This window comes from Rhinolophus sinicus, linkage group LG01 (genome assembly GCF_036562045.2).
Source record: "Rhinolophus sinicus isolate RSC01 linkage group LG01, ASM3656204v1, whole genome shotgun sequence".
NCBI lineage: Eukaryota > Metazoa > Chordata > Mammalia > Chiroptera > Rhinolophidae > Rhinolophus > Rhinolophus sinicus.
In genome coordinates, this window is record NC_133751.1 from 149,713,223 (window position 1) to 149,737,064 (window position 23,842).

General features: G+C 34.5%; 1 protein-coding gene across 7 annotated transcripts in view; it reads right to left on the reverse strand.

Moving 5' to 3' along the window:
- Positions 1-23,842, reverse strand: part of KCNH7 (potassium voltage-gated channel subfamily H member 7) — a 438,379-nt gene that overhangs the window by 206,751 nt on the left and 207,786 nt on the right. The gene's annotated exons all lie outside the window — the stretch shown is intronic.

Below are 23,842 nucleotides of genomic sequence, written 5' to 3' on the forward strand. Positions count from 1 at the left end.
TTCTCTGTCAATTTGATGGTGTGGTGAGATTGCAAAAGATGGTCATAAATTCCTCCTGTCCTTACTGCACACACATTAGCAATGTGACATATCTGCTCTGCTCATCAGAAGGTGAAGTCTCCTTCTTACCTCACTTCCTTTGTAACTGGGCAGGCCTTGCAACTTGCTTGGACTAGTAGAATGAGCAGGAAGTGTACAAATTTTGAGATGAGATCTCGAAAAACCTCATAGCTCCTGTTTTGCTCTTTTGAAAATCTGAAAGCACCAAGCTCTGAAAAAGCCTGGGATGGGGGACCACGTGGAGAGAAAGGCTGAGCCTTTCTCAGCGATCCCAGCTGAGGCCTCAGACCTGTTAGGACTCAGACCTGGAATCATATTCTACATCCCACCCCTGGTCAATTGATTGGACAGCTGCAACCCTGTCAGTGATGCCAGGTGCTTCCGGCCAAAGAATTGTCCAGATGAGCTGAGCCCAAATTTCAGAATTATGAGTAAATAAATGGTTTTTGCTATCCGCCACTAAATGTGAGATAGTTTGAAATGCCTAAATAACTGATGAATTAAATAACTGATAATGGTTTCTTTACTGTTTTCATTTTTTCCCTACAAATAGAAAATTGGGCTTTGTAAGTTAATTTGAAATTAGAAATCAAAGGATGTGTATGGATTTCTTAGTAAAAATAATTTTCCATCATAAAAACCTATTAAAATTTTTAAATAAAAATAAAAAAAGAATGTATCAACTTTATTTATCAAGGCATCTATATTATACCTATTTATGCGTACCTCCATCATTATCATGAGCAAAATTTAGTCAAGACTGCATGTCCATTTTAAACCCTGATTCATGCACTGTACACATATATTTTTCCCCCATGGAAGGAATATCTTCACGCCCTTCCATCTCAGATTCCACTGTTTAAATGTTACTTGTACACAAAGCTTTCATTTGGTATTAAATGAATTCATATACATGTATACGGCCATGGTGCAGCTGTATTTGCCTATTATTTATATATTTAATTTTCTGCTCCTTTATTATGCTTAAATTTACTTCATATTGATGAGTGATCTGCCATTCTCATTAGGAAAACTTGCATAGGCTTCATCAAACACTGACTACAGTAGTTTTGTAGTTAGGAGATACTTTTTCTTTTTCCAGGTAAACTGTGGTTAAGATGTTAGACTCAAACAAAACAGAATGCACTGTAACAAAGTGTCCTTAAAATATATGTTTACTTCCTGCAGTCTATAAGGCATGCATTCACAAGAACTTCACAGAGCTATCACAAGCTTGCAGTACTAGAACTAATACAAAGTTCATGTTAAAAATTGCTGAGATTGTTTTTAACCTCAAGTCTATTGTGAAGCCTTTTTCCTTTTAACATTTAGAATTTTTTAAAAAAAATATAAGGTAGCATAAGCCACAGCAAAAATATTTTTAGTTTTAGTTATACACACACAATATGCTGTGTCATCCATATTCTCTCTGTGCTCTTGAGAGTCTATTTTGGTTTATATAGTTTCCTTTTCGCAATTTTGTCCAAAAAAGACATTAGCATGATGTCTTTTGTGTGATGATAAACAGCAAATTCAAAAGCATATCCCTTTTGCTCTGGAAAGACTGGTTATATCTATGGAGTACTCACACACTTGCTTCTTCCCACAATATATGTTACCTTTCATTTCCCTTGCTTCTGTAGCCATAAGATGCCAGATTTACTTAGCTATGTCTATGTTTTTTCACACCCTAAGAAGATGTGAGGTATCAGTATATATAAAACAATACAGGATAGCACAGCTGAGATACATAAAAGTTCTGCTGCATAAACCAAAAAGAGCATTTCCAAGGAAACAGCTTTACATCTGTAATCGTTGCCAAGACAAGGAAACCAGTCATATTATTGAATAGCAAAAATGGTGCCATTGGCAAACCATCCCTTCTTCCTCCCACTGCTCCTGCTCTGAATAAGCTATTGAAAGACCACAGAATGTAGACAATTAAAGCACTGTGGCATATGTATCATATGAAAAGAGCCATTGGTAATGATGATTCAATTCCTAACCTTCTCACCTCCAAATATTACTCAAGGTATAATACTTGGAAGAGAAGTTAAGGAAAAAAATGAAGAAACAGCATAAATCTGATTTTAGTTACTTTTATTTAAAAAATCAACTAATATACATATATATAATTATTGGACATATACATATATATATAATTTTTTGGTATCTTCACCCAATGGATAATCTCTGTTTGATATAGATCCCAGTAGGTTCATTACATCTAATGTGGAGCAGATTGAAATGTTTATCAATTTGTGACTCTTAACTGGTTACTTAATATGTTACTAAAAAATTGGGTGTTGGTCAGATTAAGATATGTGTAATGAACATATGAACTTCTTGTTGAACTCAAAGTTGGTTTTCTTAATCCATCATTTATTTGATATATTCTAGATTCATTTCTCCAATAATGGTGATAAACTGTCAGTTAACCTGTTTATCCTCTTGCATGTCCCTCAAAGCGATGAATGGCAGGTGTAATTGTGAACCTGGATTACTACACTCAAGGAGTAAAGCTTGGTTACCAGGACCCATGTGATAGGCTGCGTGGTTTTTCTGACACCCTGCCCCACCCCACTCACATTTTCCTGAGTAGATAATCTGGAGAGTTAATTGAGCTACCTAAATGTGATCTAAGTTCTTCATGTTTCAACTTGTAAAGTTTTCATTCCTGTTTACCTCACAATGTTGATAAAAGAGTCAATACAACAAGAATTCAGGGTGGGTCATGGCAATGTGGCATGGTACCCTTTATCTTTCTGGGCTAAACAACCTCCAGTGGAGGCCATAAACTGCATGAATCAGGAGAGTGGTGGGGAGGGTCTAGAAAGCTGGCTTTATCATGTATTGAATAAAACTTTACTTCTGAAGGTGATTTCTTCAATGTTTATCAAGAAGCAGAGGATAGAATATCCTTCTTGGTAGCTTGGATACCTTACCATGATCCTAAAATTAAGAAGGGTGTGTGTGTGCGTGTGTGTGTGTGTGTGTGTGTGCGTGTGTGTGTGACATATCACCAAGATTAGTGAATTGTAGTCACAAAAAGTAGAACAAGTAGAAAAGCTCCCAAATCTGACATTTTAAAGATACACATCCAGAATAATTTTTAGCACTGTGGTTTCAAATTGCATTTTTTAGAGAATGAAATTTCATATGAATAAATACCCAAAGCATAACAGCAGGGGACATAGAAGAGACTGCAAGGTGGCTCATCTTCTTTTAGAGCAGCTTTCCTCTGATCTGTTTTACATATTGTGGTTCCACATAGGATTCTGTCTGAGGAATTATTCCACCGATAAGTTTTAAAACCATGGATTTAACATGTCCTAAATATTTTTAAATTTCTATGTGGGTGGCTTTTCATACAAACGATAACAAGTAATGAGGATTTACACAGTTACTACCTGTATTAGTCAGCTGTGGTATATCTGGGGCTACATATAATCCTTAAACATGCAGTATTTTGTTCAAGTATTTGTACATTAGTGTAAGAACTGATACCTTGAGGAACGAACTGAGGGAAATAAAATGAAAACTAAAGAAGAAAACCACACATGTGATATGGAAAGCTAGATGAGTTTATTCAACACAGAAAGCATTAGTTAAGTGATAAAACCACAACGTGCACTACGAGTATAGCTTTGGATGGAAGTTGGAAGTAGACGATAGAAAGGATATACTCAATTACAGAACATGAAAGCAAATGGAGAAAAATTGGCTTTTAGATACTTTCATGTAGAAATACACTTGATAGTTTTGCCCTACCCAAATCAAAGAGATTTCAGAAGTTCCCAACCACAGCATGGCTGGAAGAGAAGACATCTTGTACTAGGCATTTATCCCAGTGCATTTGAGTGGGAGGAGAGCCCCACCTCCTGCAGTCTGACAAGAGCAATAGCTGCAAATAGGAAAGAGCTAGCACAAATATCTTAAAAACTGCAATTGGATACAAAAACAGAAAATGCCTTTGAGATCCATACACTAACATAGAAAAGACTCTAGAGTTATAGAAATCTTAATGGATCAATGTCTAACCCAACTTGGACTGGAAGGTGAGGAAGAAGCATATCACAGGGGACTTAGATCCAGAAAAATAGCAAAAGAAGACTAAAGGATGGCTGTGTTCTATAGTCTTCCTCATGCTCAAGGAAAACACTGTAGGATCCATTTTTATTCTTTTTCTAGCACCCAAATTATCAGCATAATCTTCTCTATCCAATCTATCAGCAGCAGGTGGTTTAGGTTATATTTCCAAAATATATACTAAATCCATGCATTGATCTCCATTTCTACTGCTATTACTCTAGTGACTACCCTCTAGCCTGGGTGACTGTAATAGTTTAATTCTACTCTTTCCTTCTTTTAACTTAATTCCCTCCATGTTCTTCAGAGCAATTTTAAAACAAACAAACATAAATCAGAGCTTGTCGTTAAAGTCCTCCAATGGCTTCCTGATAAGCAAAGATTAAAATTCAAACTCGTGATCAAGACCGCAGTTGTCAAATCTGGCCCTTGACTACCATTTGACCTCATGTCAACTTCTTCCATCCCCACTCACTATTTCAGCCACAATGAATTTTCTGGAACATGCCTAACCCCAACTCCTGCCTATGGACAGTTGTTGGTCCCTCTCCTTTGAATGCATTTCCCTAGCTCTTCAATGGCTATCTCCATCTCTACCTTCAGGCTCAGTTAGACTATCATCTTCTTGGGGAAATCTTCCATGAACAACCAATGCACCTCACCCTACAAGGCTACTTTCTTTATTCCTCACCTAATTTATTAACTACATTATATCATTTGAAATTGTGTGTTCCTTTTATGTTATTCTTCTGTATTCTCACTCTGTAATGTGATTTTTAACAGGGTAAGGGTCCTCCTTCACATGTGTCTTCGCAGACCTTAGAACTGTTTCCAGCATGTTACAAGCATATAACAGGAGCTCAATAATTTAAAAAAAAAAAAAAATCAATAACCTCTTGTCACTTTTAACTGTTGCTATTTCAGAATTCCACAGTTATGAAAGTAATTTTTCCCCAGAATTAAACAGCTACATATATTTTGTGGAAGACATAAAAAGCAAAATAGAAATTATACGTGGCCTGAAAATAAATAGCCAGACTTCACAGTGGTGCAACTAATGAACCCACATGTAGCTGCTGGTAAGTGCTGAACAACTAACTCTCAGTGAGTCATCAGGTGACTTAGGTCTCAGAGTTTTGTCATGTCTCTACCTCAAAAATGGACAACTGTAGGTATTTGGCTGTCACATATAATCTATAAGATGTTTTTTTACCATTAAAGTTAAAATTGTGGTTTAAACAACTTTGCCGTATTTTCAAAGTAGTGAAGAATTTTTATTTTCATTTTTAAAATTTAAACCTTTATTGTTAGTTTCTTTTCCACCCAATTAGGAATCAACACACATGTTTTTCCTGTTAGTACTCCTTTTTCTTCCAGATTAACTACTAGTTCTAGTGTCCTACGACAGTCGGCTACATATACCGGTTAATCCCTTTCTCAGAAACTTTTTGAAGAGTTGTGAATGTTGAGGTTATGGTGAAAGTTCCACATGTAATGGATTTCAGTCCATGTTTACTTTTTCCTTCTGAGAGAGAGAGAGAGAGAGAGAGAGAGAGAGAGAGAGAGAGAGATCCTTTTACATTTAAAAAAAATACTGACAAAGAAACAATTAAGAATAGTGTGTGAGGTTGGCAGGGTGATTCAAATCTCCCACAGCTAGAATGTTACTTAATTCAGAGTTGTGCTGAGTTTCCTGATCTATTCCTAGTCTCCTGATAGACAAAGGTTTCACCCACAATCTGCAATGAACACTATTTATTTTAAGGCGAGGAGGCTGATGCATTTGTACTAAGTTCATTGGCTAGGAAAGAGGTGGAAACTATCAGAGGCAGGGAAGACATCATTAAAAACCAGAACCAAGCCTAGTACATTGGGTCCCCAGACATGTGTGAGGGAAAATGGAAAAACAGTATACTCGTTTTATCAGGTCTTGTCTTCTCCATGACTCTTCTTCCTACAAAATCTGAAGTGCTTTGGGAAGATGAACTCTTGGCTAAGGCCAATGGGCTTAGAATCTAATACCAGGAACAGGTGGCAAGACTTAGGTGATCTGGCTCAACAGAGCCAGATGAAAGCTGCAAATATTGGCTGCAGCTAATGCTTACAATCACTCCTTGCAGTTACCCTCCAGCTTTTATTCATTTACTGGAGAATTTAACACTTTATTTGCAATATATATATATATATATATATATATATATATATATATATATATATATATATATTTGATATAAATATATATATTTAGTGCCAAAAAATGTATACACATTTTAAGAAATGAAACAAAAAAACTATTACAATTGTAATACTCAATATATACCAGTAACAAAAGATGAATACAAGTCACGTTTGACTTCTGCAATTACAAGAGGTGCTCAAAGTTACCATCAGCGTCCAGACATTTCTGATTATAGCAAACTACTTCTTGAGCAACGCTGACCAAAGTGTCCACTTGTATACATTTTTTTGGCACCCCTGGTGTGTGTGTGTGTGTGTGTGTGTGTGTGTATATATATATATATTACATATATATACATATATATGTAATATATGTATGTATATAAAATGCTTTTATTTTATGACTGATTTATGGACGGTACTGGCAAAGGTTTGGCTTGTCAATGTATTTATCTTCTGTTGAGCTGACCAAGTTCACAAATAGAATAGCTTATTTTCTTTGTATTAAAATATTGATGCATATTTGAGATCTCATGAACTACTTCCACATCAGAAGCATATCATAGCATCTTATAAATGAAATGAGTGTCTGAATCTTATTCCTATTTTCTGCATGTATCAATACATAATCTATAGATACTTATGCATTTGAGATGAAATGATTTTTATCTAAATCATTTAATTTACTAATAATCACCACTTAAGTTTCATTTAAAGAAACAATATTATTAATAGCCTTTTAATGGGCCAAATAGTAAATATATTAGGTTCTGTGGGCTGTATAAAGTCTGTCACTGCATAATTGTTTTTTAAACAATCCCTTAAAAATGTAAAAATTATTCTTAGTTCCAGGGTCATATAAAAATAGGTTGCAGGCTGAATTTGGCCCATGGACCTTAATTTGCTGACCCTTGCCATAAGTAATGGAAATTATATCTAAGAATTCACTTTGCTTCAATCAAATCGCTTCACTTCTCATCGCCAGTATAATGGGGATAATAATGTAGGAAGGCAGAATTGACAAGTATTCTGTATTTCGGGAGAGAAGGCTCATGTTGAGAGTTAAATAACTAAATACCTGCAATAGTGTTGTCAATCTTAGCCTAGTCTAATCTTAGAAAATGTGACACGATATAACATTGGTAGCAATTTTTGTTTGTTTGTTTCTAGTAAAGGCACCCTATTTAATTCTGAAATGCCATCTTCATTATTGTTTTTGGTTATTTAAATTGGAGTAGGTTGGGCAGGGGTAAGAATCACCACTTCTTATCTGTAATAATATTAATTTCCACATCTTTTTTCCTTCTTTCAGGCCAAATCTTGAAAACTACTAATAATAACAATAATAAGGCTGTGCGTCTATTTGACATGTTTCAATTTGTGGAGTTCTCCTTTCTAAAATAACAATGAAGATTATTTCTCTACATTTTTTGTTTCTAATAGTACTTGTCAAAGATTCAACCTCATAACCAAGGAGAGACAGTTGAATCAAATTAACTCCAAAACAGACAAACGTATACATTTATTGACTCAATATATCTATGGACAAGTACTCAGACATTACAAACTTTTATTCAAATGTTGCATACTCATATGCTCATTCTAGTGCTATCTTTCCCATCTTGAACTTGCATTTGGCTGGCTGGCTAAAACTACATATGAAGGACAAAGGAAGAACTATAGTCTTAGTAGCATCATTTTGAGCAGGGAGTCCTGTTTCCTATGATTTTTTGGAAGCAGGTCTTCTCACATCTGGTGGCAGTTTTATTTGGTTGTACAGTATACATCTAGTTCATTACATTCCCAATTAGACTTGCAATTTGGTGAAGGCCTTGAGAATTTAGAGTGAGAGGGGGTGAATTCTTATTACTGTCTTTCAGAACCACATTCTAGTTAGACATGGTAGTTTATAACCAGTGAATATTCCTCTTGGAACCACAGGCTTCATGCACTGCTTCAGCCACTTTTAGACTTTGCTAATCTCTCTCTCTCTCCCCCCCCCCCCATTCCAAATAGGGTTTCTTACTAGGGTAGGCATCTGGATGGGGCAAGGGAAAAGGAATGTAGGAGGACCACAGTAAAACTTTGGAAAATCCATTTTTTCCTGCTCACAAAAACAGGAACATTATCTGATATTTAATAAACAAGATATCTAAATTTTGAAATCTATGTTAGAATTCTGTTTGTACACCATTATTCAGGGAACATTTCTATCGCTAAGACCTAGTATTTCTAGCCAATCTCCACAATTTTTGTTCACCCTCTACCAATATTCATTCTCTTTTTCACTCCCTCTCTCTTCTTACCCCCATGGCTCAAGCACAAAAAAACTGCAGATAACATTCCTATCATGATAAAGAAGAAGCTGCTGAAATGAACATACATACAAGTTAAACAGTTCAGAAGCTGTGTGCTGGAGAGACTTTGTATAATTCCTTTAGAATACCTATGAAGTTAATGTGGAGTAACCATATAATTTTTCTTTGTTTATAAGCTAGGATATAGCAACAGAGGTGGAATCTTGCAAAAAAAGTGCTGTTTTACAGTAAATTTAGAAGACAGTGAGAAAGAGCCTTGTAATTATACAAAGATTCATTGGAAGAATGTTAAATATGAATATAAGCTATAGATATCCAAGTGCGTAAACAGTCTATTAAAACTGCTAGAATTCTTTCAATGTTACGTGTGGGAAAAAAAAATAATCTAGGTATTGAAGCATTGAAATATTTTAAAATCACAGTAGCAGTTATAAATCAGCATATAGCTACATAATTTATGGGTATTTAAACAAATTTAAAGGTTCCTTTACTAAGTGATTTGGTAAATTTAAAGAAATGTTACAGCATCCTAGGCAACTACCACTGTAAAAATGTATTTAAAAGTACAACAAAATTACTTAAAATTTTTTTATTTTATTTTATTAAATTTATTGGGGTGACAATTGTTAGTAAAATTACATAGATTTCAGGTGTACAATTCTGTATTACATCATCTATAAATCCCATTGTGTGTTCATCACCCAGAGTCAGTTCTCCTTCTATCACCATATATTCGATCCCCCTTACCCTCATCTCCCACCCCCAGTGAAAAGAAAAAACAAGAAATGTTACTGCACACTGATGAGCACTGTATGGGCATCACTTCAGGTATTTATATTTATTAAAGGTTATGTTACATTGAATTTGCCAAATGAAATGATTAATGGGATTAGGTCAAAGGTCCTATCTAACATTAAAGATTCAGGGATAATATACACAATCCCACACTTGTTTTTCTTAATTCATACAGTAGCTATTATGTGGTATCAGCATTACTAAAAAATGTCACATATTCTTTGTAATATTCTATATCAAATAACATTAAATGTTTTATAAGAATTTTGAGAGAATTTTATAATTTCTCAGCTAAAACAATAGCTTTGTAATCACTTATAATGAAAGGTTATGCAACTCAAACTATTCTCATAAATTAGTATTTCTTCCAGGAGAGAAAACAAACTCCACATAAATACTATACACTTGCAAGATCACAGAATCCTGGTTCTTTTGTATTATTGGATCCAGGCAAAGCTGTCAATTAATAGCTTCTATAGATACCACTATCTATGAAATAATGTTCTAAAACCAAATCAGAATTTAAAACATTCAAGATCTTTTCTCTTTAGTTATGGCTTAAAACCCTTATGATGCTAACCCATTTTTTATTCATTTCTTTTTGGACACTGACCAACTTTGCACTCTCAACATTTCTAAATCCTTTTATTAACACTTCCCAACTTTTTCTACTTTCCTTGTAATTATTTCCATGCTAGGCCTGATTCTTTTCCAGGGTTTCTAAGACTTTCTTAACTTAAAGACTTCATAAATTCATTTAAAAATATTGCTTAGTGATTAACCTACATTTTCATTAGTCCATTAACAGAATGACATACTATATATAATCAAATATTTGATTATACATTTTATGAAGTATACATTACTCTGCTTCTTTCAATTGTACAATCCAGAATTATGCTTTCTAATCAAAAAAACAATGTTGACCAAAGACAGTTTACAACTCACTAGGTAACTTATCCATTTCAAACTTGAATTTGTGCAGTCTGACGTCTCTTTAGCAAGTATGTCGCTGCAGAGTTGATTCCCAGGAAGTCAGTTTCATTTCCTTGTAATCATTCTTCAAACTGTCAAGGTCATTTTTAATTCTAATCCTGTCTTCCTAGGTGTTCACCTATCTTGATGATGTGATGTACTTGGCAAATTTAATGACTACTCTCTGCAGCTCACAATCAATCACATACAGAGATGTTAAATGCACGCAGGAAAGTTCTCTGCAGAACATCACCTGTTATGGGCTTAGGGGCAATGGTTCTACACTGTGTTATTTTTAAATTCTGGCGATTGTGTTATTCTCCACACTGGGTCTCAGAAAAAAGGCAAACAGAAGTCTCACTGAGTTAAATGATACCAAGCAGACAGAGGGAGGTGATCACCCTTAGGTAGCATTTTCCCTCAAGGCACTTGACAAATTATGGCACCCTGCCTTGATATTATCTTGTGGATGAACCAGGTAATTTGAGGGTGGAAAAGTTTGCCTCTGCAAGATTTACTATTCTTTTGATTGCAACACGAGCAGCATGTTGCCTGGTATTTGGGACAATTTTACTTTGTCCATATAAAAAGAATCAGTTTCAGTGACAACTCCCTGAATGCTCTATGACTTTCGTGTAGAGTAGAAATGGTGAAGAAGTGAGCCTTTCAAATTGTCAGCTCAGTAGTGAATAGTTCTATGTCTATGTTTTGGTTCAGGAACTTTGAATATGGAGCAAAGGAGATTCAAGTTTTACTTCTTGTACGGATCAGCTCACTTTCAATAGAGAAAAGCTCCATTTCAATATTACAGGCTGAATCTCTAACCCAGTTGTGAATGAGTTCTGGGTCTCTGTTTCCTCAACTGTGAAATGGAAATCTGGATTAGGACAGGTGTGGCAGGTTGTTTTCACCTGGGGTACCAATTGATTGGAAGTGTCTACCTGAAGTGCTTTCCTAGAAAATGTGAGGTGGGTTCTATGTTTGTGGGAAAGAACATTCCATGGAGTAGTGATGCCTCCTACAGGGAGAGAAAAAAAGGGAAGAGGCACCATGTATGCTATTTATTACCCTTGAACGAGATGATTTTTAAAGTCCCATTTTGCTCTAAGATTCATGTGAAAATGTAGTGAAAGGAAAGTTAACTCATATTCACATCGGTATGCCTGGGAGACCAATACCTAGTTGGAGTTCTGTTCCACTAGCTACTTGAAAAATACTGCTAGTAGTACTCAATATGATCCAGTAAAAGCTTGTGACCTATGGTGGCCAGTGGTTTGCACATAATAGAACAAATAGTATCAGAGGTCCCTTCATTTAAGATGATTCTATAAGTCCACCCTTCTAGGTTGTGGGCATTTGACTTGACTTCTTTCACCAGCCATCATTTGAGTATATTGCATCTGTTCTGTCTTCACAACTACAAAAAACAAAACAAAACAAAACAAAAGCAAACAAACAAACAAAAAATCTTGGTTTTTGTTTGTTTTTGGTGTTTGTAACATTTCTCAGGTTAAACTTCTAAATCAGGGCACAAGTGATTTGTAATGATCTTGCCATTATTTGATTGGTGCTTAAATGTCACATTCCCTAATGAACTATACAATTAATGCCTTTAACTTTTTGTTTAGACCATCAGTGGTAAAGTTTTTTTCTAACTTATCTTCTATGAAGGTTAATAATTCATAAAATTATCTGCGCAATAAGAGATTCATTCAGTCATAGCTGATTGACTTTAAGGATTTTGGAAGACTAGCATATCATGTTCTACTCAATATTGTAAACACTTGGGTGTGTGGACGTCCCCTTTCATGTGTGAAACACAGCCTGTACTATATTTTTCCTAATACCATTTTCCTGACATGCACCTCTTTAACTTTTATAAGAAATGAATAGTTGTAGCATTTTAAAATTCATGTTCTCTGAAAAAGAGATTAATGCCAAATTTAAGGAGAAAAGTGGGAATAGTTTAGCTGTGAGTTATTTAAAAAAAAATCTATTCCAAAATATTATAACCCAGATATGAAAAAATTAAGGTCCCCTGAGTCCAACTGGATCAAGGACTAAAACTATAAGTTACCACTTGGATCTGAGGGTCATTGTAGAAGAAAATAAGAGGTGAGAGTAGGGAGGACACACATGGGAGAATCTATTACAATATTCTGGAACAAAATGCAATTTCATTTTATTTTACTTCCTACTTCCAAGTGGGTGAGGAACAAGGTCCAGTAAGTTTGATTAGAGATAATAAGTAGGAAGTCCAGAAAGAAATTCACAGCATGAGTCTCCTGAGTGAGCGCAAAACCTTGACAGTCCAGCAGGAAGAAAGAGCCCATCTGAACTGGAAGACCGTGTCACAGTTTAGCCAAGGAAACCTAAGGCAAGGTAGCCAGTGGGAAAACACAAACCATGTTTGAAAGTCACCAAACTAACAGCTGTGAGGACTTCCCATGGCCTACAAAACCGTAAATGACCTGGACTACCTTGTGAACCCTACATTCTGTTCTTCTCCTCACTCCCTGAAATCCAGCCTCCTGTCTGTTCCTAAACATGCCAAGCACACTGTTGCCATTGCAGAGACTGTATAGTTCTAATTCCCTCTTACTAGATATATACTTGAATCATTCCTTCACTTTATTCATGTTTCTGCTCAAATTTCATTTTCCTGACAATTTTATATAAAATATTCCATTGTTAGTTATTGTAGTACTCTGAACTGTTTTTTTTTGTTTTTGTTTTTGTTTTTGGTGTTGTTGTTATAACTCATCACTATTTGGCGTTATATTAAATTATTGTTTTATATCAATGAATGAATGAATAGGCCAGAAAAGGGAACGAAGCAGTTGGGGTGAAAGCTGAGAATGTCATAAGGCCAATGAAATGTCATAAAGTGAAGGAGTTAAGTCAATTTTTCAGAAGTAAGATGTAGAACTGTGAGGAGGAGAAGCTGGGGCTCCCTTTTTGTGGCATTCCGATAGCAGGACATAGAGTTCAATTTGGAACCATGGCAGGGAACGCACAGCAAGGTTGGACGAGTGGGTCATCACACTCAGGAGATATTTTGAGAAATAGACAGGTGGAGTTGAGGAGTTTGAGATTAATTTTTGATGTCAACTCTGTGTTTTTGAGGAGTAGATTCTTGCTGTTTTTCATTTCTGCTGAGTTCTAGGGCTCAAGAATACAAATAAAGTGGACTATAGACGTTACTAGTATGAAATGCATGCCAAACTATAATTTGACTTTACTATGCTTTTGGGATATACAGATTACAAGAAGACACATTATAACCTAATAAAAAGACCATGGTAGTTTTCACTATTTATTTGTTTTTAAATCTATGCTTTGTGGGGGCGTTGATACTGCTCCCAAATTCTCATTTTGTTCTTAGATTTGTTGTATTTTTGAAAGATTAGTTTTTGTTTCTATAAATACTGTACTTTTATTATTTATATGGCCAAGTATTTATTCCCATTGTATTTTCAAAAAATTAATAAAAGATGCAAAAAGTGGTAGTAAAACGTAATTCTATCTTGGAGAAAGACAATAAAATCACAGAGTTGTGATGTTTAGAGAGATATTTTTCCACACACTGTCATTTAAGAGACAAGTAAACTATCAGCCTTCAGAAAATGTCTACTCCAGATCAGTTTTTCCCTTACTTCCTATGTGTTATATGCTAGAAACCTGTCCTGAGTCTAGTCTTCTAGAATGGTAAGATTTAGTCCCAGAACTTGCAAGCTAATTCATTATTCCTTAATAATCAATTCTAGAACTGTATTTAAAAAATGTATATTCAGAATTGCTTCCATTTCTCAGAGGTGGTGGTCAAATATTAAGTGTTAAAATATATACCTTAATAATGAAATCTCATTCCATACATACTATAATTTAAATTATTGAGAAAGTTTGGCCTTTTGATTCTTCTTTCATTGACATGAAAATATGTGAGTGGTAAACACATTCTCAATGGAAAATGTACTGATTTAGCTGGAGAAAATTCTATTTTATACTGGGGATTCCCTTCCAAATGTGATTGTTTCAGGAAGAAAACACAAATTTTCCCTAATGGTGTCTGTTGGCCGCATCATCTCTTTTGAAAATTTAATAAATTAATATTGATTATACATGGTCATGATTGATGAACAAGAAAGATAGTAAGGAATAGATATGAACACTCTATTAAACCTGCTCTTTGTTTCAATAATGAATTGTTCATCAATCCTGAAATTAGGAAAATGTAATAATTTCCCATTGAGAAACTGACTACTGACATTCTATTTAGCTGATTTTACTCAATCCTATGAATTCAATGACGCTTTAGGTGTGAAAGATTCCCAAATCTGTTTCACAAGCCCAGACTTCTCTGTCAAGCCCCACCTGCATATCAGGCTGCCTGTTCCACACATATTTCATAAATAATATATCCAAAGCTGAACTATTTGTTTTCCCCTCCATATTCCTCTTTTTTTGTATTTCCTACCTTTATGAAAGAGGCCACTAGCTACCCAGTGACTACAGTCATAAATAGGAGAGTTATTCTGGAAGCATTTCTCTTCCTCACCTTTGCCTCAGCTCAAATCTTTTTGACCTTTTGATTTTACTCTCTCTAAATCTTTCGTATCTATCCCCTGCTTTTTTTTTTTTTTTTTAACTAAAGTGTTAGTTGAGATTTTGTTGCCTTAGAGAAAAGGAAAATAATCACCTGATCTGTGAAGCAAAAACATCCTGTGTTCAGAAAAAGAACGGAGACCCTTTCCCTAATTTTTGATATTAAATGCTGGTTTTTAGGTGTGGTATATCAGAACTGAGTACAAATGAACAGCTGAAAATATTGCTCTTGCCTCTCTGTATTAAAAAACAGTAGTATATAGTGGAATATATTCTCAAATACTTTTTAATTGTTTCATAAATTAGTCCTAAAATATCATCAACTTATTATCAGTGTTTTACAAGTTACCATAGAGGTTCCTGATCAATTCTCTTTTTCCCAATAGAAAAGAGAAAAGTATCAAATCTTTCCTTGAAATTAAAATGAGAACTGCAAAGAGGAAATGCCTATCAGAAGCTTCTTTTTGGGAGAGATTGAAAGCGTGTAAACATGCCAATCTCTCCTCATCCTGTGAGGCTGAAATGAATGAAGCTCAGCACACATTTTTCACATACCTGAATTATCACTAGGTTTCTTGGGCTAGACATGGAAAGAAAACTAAAGCAGCATTAATTAATGTCACAGTCTACATGATAAGCTAGAGTTCACCTTTATGAAGGCAGATTAATTTTGCTTTTCAAATTTAGTCTGCTCTGTAGCTATGACAAGATAAATCATTTCAGAGAAAAATTATTAAATCTGATTAGGATTCTTATTTTAGCAGCTGTCAAACTTAATAATGGTTCAGTGGCCAGCAGTAAACAGACAACTAGAAAGTTACAACTAGAAATCTTTGGAAAAGGTTTACAGAATGTACTTTTGTTTTTCAAATCTGTGGCAAAAAGTAAAACCTCCACTCTTTTGAAAGAATTTCCTTGTGATTTCTAGATGCGTGGAAGGTGATAGATGGTTGCACTAAAACTTGGCTTTAATGTAAGTTCCATAACTATCATTTCTCTAATGGAAAAATATACTAAATGTAAGAAGACATTGTGGTTGCTTAAAGTTTCAATTTCAGTTTTGACCCTTTCCCCTTGAAAGCTTGTGCCATCCCTCTTCCTGAACTCAATAATTTGCTTTTCTTGGTATTGAAATAGATCTTTGACAAAGTAAGTAAAAAAAACTCCACAACTTCTGCAATTCAAAAAATCTGGGGCTCTACTTATAGCCTAAACAGCATTAGGATTCAGTTCAGGATATTAAAATTTACTCCAATTTACCAAGACTTTTTGTACTTCTCTGTTAGCATATTAAGTGGACATATTGCATGCCTTCTTAGTAAATTGCAGGCTTAGGGCTTTTGTTGTTGTTTTAATTTTAGCTGTGCTAGAAAGATTAATGTTCTGTTCAGTACAGATTTGATAAGCAATGACTGACTACATAGCAGAAAATCCTGTATATAAACATATCTGTCTCGCTACCTTCAAATTCTATTGTTAAATTGTTAAAGATTTATTTCTCTGGCCCATGACTTTCTTTTTATTTTTTTATTTTTTTTAGATCCTTTTTGGCTGCTACTAGGCAATAGGTTTGAACCTATGAGGCCTAGGATATGTAGTCTGGGAGAAAGGGCATGAAGTGAAAGAAAACTCAGACAATGAAGCAGTCTTTAGTGAAAACATGATTCAGGAATTCAAAAGTAAAAACCAAGCTTAAAAATCCCCAAACGGAAATGAGTTAAAAATTATTGTGTTAATTAAAAACATCATTGAGTTAACTGACAGTAAATTAAAAGTTGATGAATTTTTAAGTATTCATTTAATTACATGAATTAAGGTGACATTTACTGTTATCATTTTTTAAATTATTTTTTTAACTCTGTTTTTAAAATCCTAAACTCTATTCAATTAATTGGAAAGACAAGAAAATGTAATAGAGGATATGAACAGTTAATAGCAGCAATTCAAATGGGTTATAAATGTGAAAAATATTCCACCCCACTATTAATCATATCAATGTGAATTTGAGCAGATGACCAATTCCTGTCATAACCAAGATAAATACACAGTGATAATATATATATATATATTGTATATATATATATAGCTTTATATGTATAAATATATATATTTATATATACATATATATGTGATAATTCCAATTTTTAAAATACATACATAGATTAAAATCAGGCTAGAAATAAATATATATTAAACTACAAATAATGGTTATTTGTAGGTGGTGAGATTACAAATTATGTTTTCTTCCTGTCTTTATTTTCCTATGACTACACATTCATTTTTCAATTTGGAAAATAAATGTGTTTCGAAGTTAATAGAAAAATGGCTTGTATAATAAGAGAGAGCAAGATGACTGCATGGCTGTCTAAATTTTGTGAGAGTGAAAACACATTTGGAATAAAGAGGAAAAGTCTTGAATTATTACCTCATTTTAAATTTGCATCAAATGGACATTAATGAAAAATAATGTAAGCTGTATGAAATTATTATCTTAATTAACAATATTCCAGTACCTTTAACATATACTTATTTAAGTTTAGTGAAAATTCTAAACACGTTATAGTTTATACAAATTATTTCCTGAATAATAATAGTTAATGTTTTACATTTCACATATCTTTGAATGAAAAATAAAATTTGAGAATACTAGATTTTACAAAAAAATAAAACTTTGATCTCCTCCAAATCTAACAAATTAGCCAGCTTAAAGATATAAATACAATTATAATGTTCTGAAAATATGAACTCTGCTGACTTACAAGGTTTCTTAATTTTACAAGACCTGGCTTAATCTTTGGCTCTTTTGAAATCTAATAAATATTCTATACCTGTATTTCTTGGACAGGTTCATTCCAATATGCATATATTAGGTCCACATCTAGTTAGTACCTGGGGTTGTACTTGGGCTGGGGTATTTACAAAGGAGCCATATTTTGAAGATGGTATTTGACTTCTATGTGTTGACCTTATCTACATGTAGGACACACAAATGGATGCTTAGCTGATGGGAGACTGCTTTGGCACTGAGCAGATAGGGATTCTGTATGAGGGGTTGATGGCAGGATTAGCTGACAAAACATGAAGATGGCATAATTAGGACTTTTAATTCCAAACCAAATTGGTTTCAGTAGTGTTCATACTACAGGCACAGGACAATTTCCAACTCTGGGCTACACAACCAGTAGTATGAACTGTAGCGGGACATAATATGACCACACAGCACTCAGAATTTATTTCTCTCTGATTTTCTAAGTTACTGTAATTTCCCAGACCTCCCAGTGCACAGTGGGGGACTCTGTGGAGCTATCAAAATTCTTCTTTTTATTCAGCAACAGAAGGAAAGTAGATTGGGAGGCAGCAAATTTTGCCCAGTGACTTCTTATTCATACCCTAACTTTACTCAAATGGGAGTACCTATAGTCCACTGAAAATTTCATGTATACTTCTGACTCTGCCTTTGATCACACTGTTAACTCTATTAGGAATTACTTATTATATCCTCACACCACGTGTTAGTGCAGCTAATTTCAAGTAATTTCTGTTAATCAACCTCTGACATTATAAGCATTCTATTTACCTCACATAACTGATAATTTACTTATTTACTATGCTATCTTCTAAACTGTACATTAATGTATGGTTTTATATTGCCATTTAAATGTTCTGCAGCCAGACTTGAAAAAGAGGTGTGCTTACTTTAATTTTTGTACCTTTACAAGTACTATTATTCCCGTTGCTTAGATCATTGTCCCCTCTTTCGTTCAATTTAATCATGGTTTCCTCTCTCTCTCTCTCTCTCTCTCTCTCTCTCTCTCCAAATCTCAGCTGAGATATTACTTTCCACAAGAAAACATTTCTACTTTCCAGTGTGGGAGGTGGTTGCGTACTCATCCTAAATGAACTCCAAGTATTCTCTACTTTCCCTATTGTATCCTCTTGAAGTTAATTGCTCACTTCATTATTTGTAAAGTCCCACAATACTGTCAATTCCTTTATCATTCATGAATAAATGAATGAATGAATAAGTGAATGGACTCCTCAAATATTATTAAACTTCTGTGTTGGTCTTCTATACTTAATAATGAGGTTATAGGGTTGTTGAGGCTAGAAAAATGTATCTTTTCTTTTTTTGAGTTATTTCACACATAATGGATTTTCAATACTTATAGGAATATTTTTAAAGAGTGGTTTGGATTTTTCCTTTGCATTGTTGCCCTCATATGAAGCCATAGAACTCTTATTTAGAAGGGCACTTAGAGACTACTTAGTCCAACATTTTCATTGATATATATTTTTTGGAGTTCACTGTGAAGGTATTTTAGGTATTTTGGCCCAGAGGCAAAATGATTTCGTTAAGGGAGAAAGTGCTAAGAGTGCATAAATGAAGTTCAGGGAAACTTTCTGCAGCTTTTTCTTCCTTTTGAAGGCAGATTTGGCAGTATAAGAAAGGAAGGAGAGAACTGGGGAACGGTGTAGCAGTTCCCAAAAGAAGTCCAGACTCTACTGGTGACCGGAAGCGTCAAGGATTCACATGAGTGGAGGATCAAGGGAGGGTGCCCAGCACTCTAAGACCATGGGAGCTGGCCTGGGCCTGGGACAAATCCACCAGGTGGTTACAGTCTGGAAGAGTCTGAATCCAAACCTAGCTCAGTCTACTACTTCAGGTTAAAAGTGGGCCATCACTAGGATTGTTCAGACTCTAAGCTATCCTTAAGGGAAGCCTGTCTATACTTAATAATGAGGTTATAGGGTTACAGGATTACACACAAGGATTACACTTCTTGTGTCTCTTTCTCGCACTATGAATGTGCTTAGAAAGGGAAATAGGAACACATCAGCCAAAAGTTGGAAATAAGGTCAAGAGAGTGTGGCATACTCTTTCAATGTCAGTTTAGAGCATTTTTCTTGACTCTTTTATTACATCAATATAACTTGAGAGGTTAGGGAGCCAAGGCAAACAAGTCTCAACTAATTGTCTGGAAAGGCATTTGTGTTTTCATTTGATGTACCACAGCCCCTTTGGGAAACATGAATAAATGTGTTATTTTTCCCACTTAGGTCTGGCTCCCCACATGTTCAAGAAACATTGCCTCTGTGCAGTTCTGGTATCCCAAAGTCTAGTACTCAGGGAAATCATCCCAATTCACTAAAAGCTAAGGTTATCCTTCCATTGATCCAGAAAACAAAGGAGTTAGATAATTGTTTTTATATGTGTATTTCTGGAGACAGCAAGGATTTCCTAATTTTATTAACTTACATGTGACCCACAACTTATTAAAACATCTTCCACTTTCGTAGTCTCAGTTTTCTGCCAATATCATGTAAACAAATTTATAATCTACTTAACAGGAGAACAGGCCAATGACTGGTGATTTGGTTATTTTTATCTTCATTCATCCTGTCTCTGATAAGGTATTGGCATAATAATTGAGTTAATATTCTAAAAATTGGTATTGTGTTTTCTCTTTTGCCTTTGTGAGTACCTTCACCTTGCTTACCTCAAACTGGGGAGTGGGAAATGTGGTAAGAATTAAAATAAGTTATAGAAGGTATTAAATGATATACCTAAAAAGAAAAAAAGAAAAGAAAGATAAGACTGTTCTGTGAGACAATAGGTTTGAAAGCCAGCATGACTCAAAACACAATATTGGCCAAAATGGGAAGTTATGTTAGATAAATGAGACAAAGGACTCCAAATCCTACTCCCTGTGGGGACCCTGAAAATATACTACCTTATCCTTCATCAGTTAAGACACAGCATAAGAAAAACCTGAGGTTTAACTTTTTAAATCACCTTCAGTCACACTTGGCATGGGTGGAGATTTGAGAGCCAGGGATCCCACCATGGTACCTGCTGTGGTGGCTTTGGGATGCAGAGCTAGGCAGAGGGACAAATGGAGGTTGTGGCAGTGATGCAGAGGTTCCCCAATCAGAGTGAAAGAGACAAGATCTTGAATTACACAAGCCTTATTCATCATTTAAGAGTTCTAGAAGGGCAAGCTTCAATCAAGTGAACAAGAGGTCTTGTTTCATGACAATAGTAGATGACATCACACCTCTAGATTTTGCCTTTTGCTCTCTGATACGAGGTTTTGTAAAACATGCTCTGCTCTCCAAAACTCCAATGCTATTCTAGAAAAAAATTGACAAAGGGATAAAGAGCTGAGAAATAGGAGATATTAAAGGATGTTTTTCTAGAGAAAGCGAACATTATTTAAAGGAACTAATTCAAGCAACAGAAGTGAAAAAAAATTGAATGGATTTGGCATAAAGTTAATGTTCTAGGACAAGAAGTACTTGAGGTTAGGAGGAAAGACAGCATTAAAATGGTAGAAAAAATAATTATATTTTGCTGCACATTTGAGCATAGTGTGAGTTAAACTTGGAATTTTACTTCACAACAAAGTATCAGATATACATTGAGGAAGAATAGCACCACTTTCTTCTCCTGAGACACTTGAAACTGAGTAGAAATCTAGACAATGTTATTGCTTCACTGATATCTGACCGCTATTCCATATTGTGAGGTTCATTTCAGAGTGAGATTGTCAAAAATACTTCATAAAGAGGGCAGAAATTGAGTTGAATCTTACTTTATGCATAAGACTTAGGAAAATGGAGAAAGTCATTTTAAGAAGAGTGAATGTTTGGAATAGAACTGAGGAATCAGGAGCACATAGAGTGTGGCTAATAGAAAAGATAAAATTTCACTTCCATTTTTAGTGTATGGCATGTTAAATAGTTTGAAAAACCCTATGAATAGAAAAGACCTAGAAATATTGGATAAAATATAGCAAATATTCATTTTAGACTCAGATCTGATCTTATAAGAGCGGAAGAAAAACAACCAGGAATCAAAAGTGAAAATATGCTAAAATCCAGAGTGGAAACTAATGTAGACATTATGGGGGCTTTGAGGGTTGTACGATCTTGGTGACTAAGAAGACTGAGTATTAATGGCTACGCAGTTTAGAGCAGAGAGTACCACACAAAGCCAGAATCCATGAAAGATTAGAACCTTGGCGAAAGGTGGACTTAAAAAAATAAACTCATCTGTCTTGACGGGAGCTTAAGTGGGAAAAGTTTCCTCTTGAAAATCTGCAAATATTAATTTACTTTCACATGAGTTTGACGTTCAAATCTGCATTCTGTAGGTGGTCTCAGAGACCCCAAATAGAAAATTATCATAAGTATGTAATTGGTATTGCTTGATATTATACTAGGACATCTGACAACAAAATGTCCTAGTATAATATGAAGCAATACCAATTACATACTTCTCAGAATTCCCAGAGATAAAGCCCTGACAAACATGAACTCCAAAGGGCACAATTACAAAATACACAATGAAGAATCAGCAACGTACTTAATTAAAATTAGATTCACAAGAACACCAAATAATTCACTTACTGAACATATAATATAAATACATATATTTAAAATACTTAGAGAAAATAGGTTGAAACAGGGAAAAGAAAAATATATTTTTGAAAGATAGTCATAATTAAAAAGAAAACACATAGAAATGCAAAATAATGACAATTAAAATTTAAATTCCAATGGAAAGCTTAAATAACAGGCTACTCCTGACACCAGCTAAAGAGATAACTAATAAATTACATGTATAGAAAAATTTATTCAGACTTTATTACAGAGACATAAATGAAAAATATATCAGAGAGTTTAAGGGAGTTGGAGGACTGAATGAGAAGATTTAATATGTATCCGATTTGGCTTCTGATAAAAAAGATTCTATATAATGAGAGAAAGGCACGAGAAGGAAAAACCACAGATATTTTCTAGAATTTGAGAGCATGGATCTTCAGATTGAGTGAGGCTAATAAATTTCAATTAAGTAAACAAAAAGGAATCCACAGCTGGACACATCATGTCATAGTGAAACTGCAGGAAACTAAATACAATATGAATATTTCAAATGCTATCTGAAAGAAAAGCAGATTTTCTCCAAAGGACTATAGAGTGACTGTAAACATTTTAATAGCATGATTAGAAGTCAGAAGGTAGTGGAACAATTCTTCCACGTACTAAGAGTAAATACTGTTGCACAGAATTTTATTCAGGGGGAGAATATGTATTTTAGTCAAACAGCACGAAGAATTTGTCAACAGATCTTCAGCAAATAAAATAATATTCCTAAAGCATAAAAACTTCTTAGTTACTATGAATACAATTATTCCAGAAGGAAGACAAAAAGTCTAAAAGGTACTGAGGCAAAAAAAACTGGTTAAAAATATCACGTAAGAGGGGAGAGAACAATTATAGATAAATATACATGTCGATTTTGAAGGGCCCCCACTTAAAGAACAGCAATATGATGCTTAAATTCTACACTAGAGGGGAAATGAAATAGAAACTGAATAATCTGAAGTCTGCCAAACACAGTTTTAAAAATATGCATAGAGAAACAGGGTAAATATTATAGATGACAAAGAAACAAAATGTTCCACACTTCAAGTGCAAATCTAAATCAGCACTACTCTGAAGAATAATTGGCAATATCTTAAAAAGTAAGTTGTGCATACATCGTGATAAAACAATGTTATCCAAAGGTATATAGACTAAAGCAATACTTCCCAAGCAATCTTTGGTGTGAAATGATGTTGTAAGTGTGTAATCCACTACAGTAAAATAATTTTGCAAAATGAAAAATCACATGCATGGATGTTGTAGCAGTGTTAAACTGCTATAAAAGTTTTCAAATGCTTACTCTCGGTGGTGGCTTACCTCATCATAGAACACCAGTAAATCAATAATTGACACTGGTCCACACCACACTTTAACCAGCAATGCTCTATATAAAG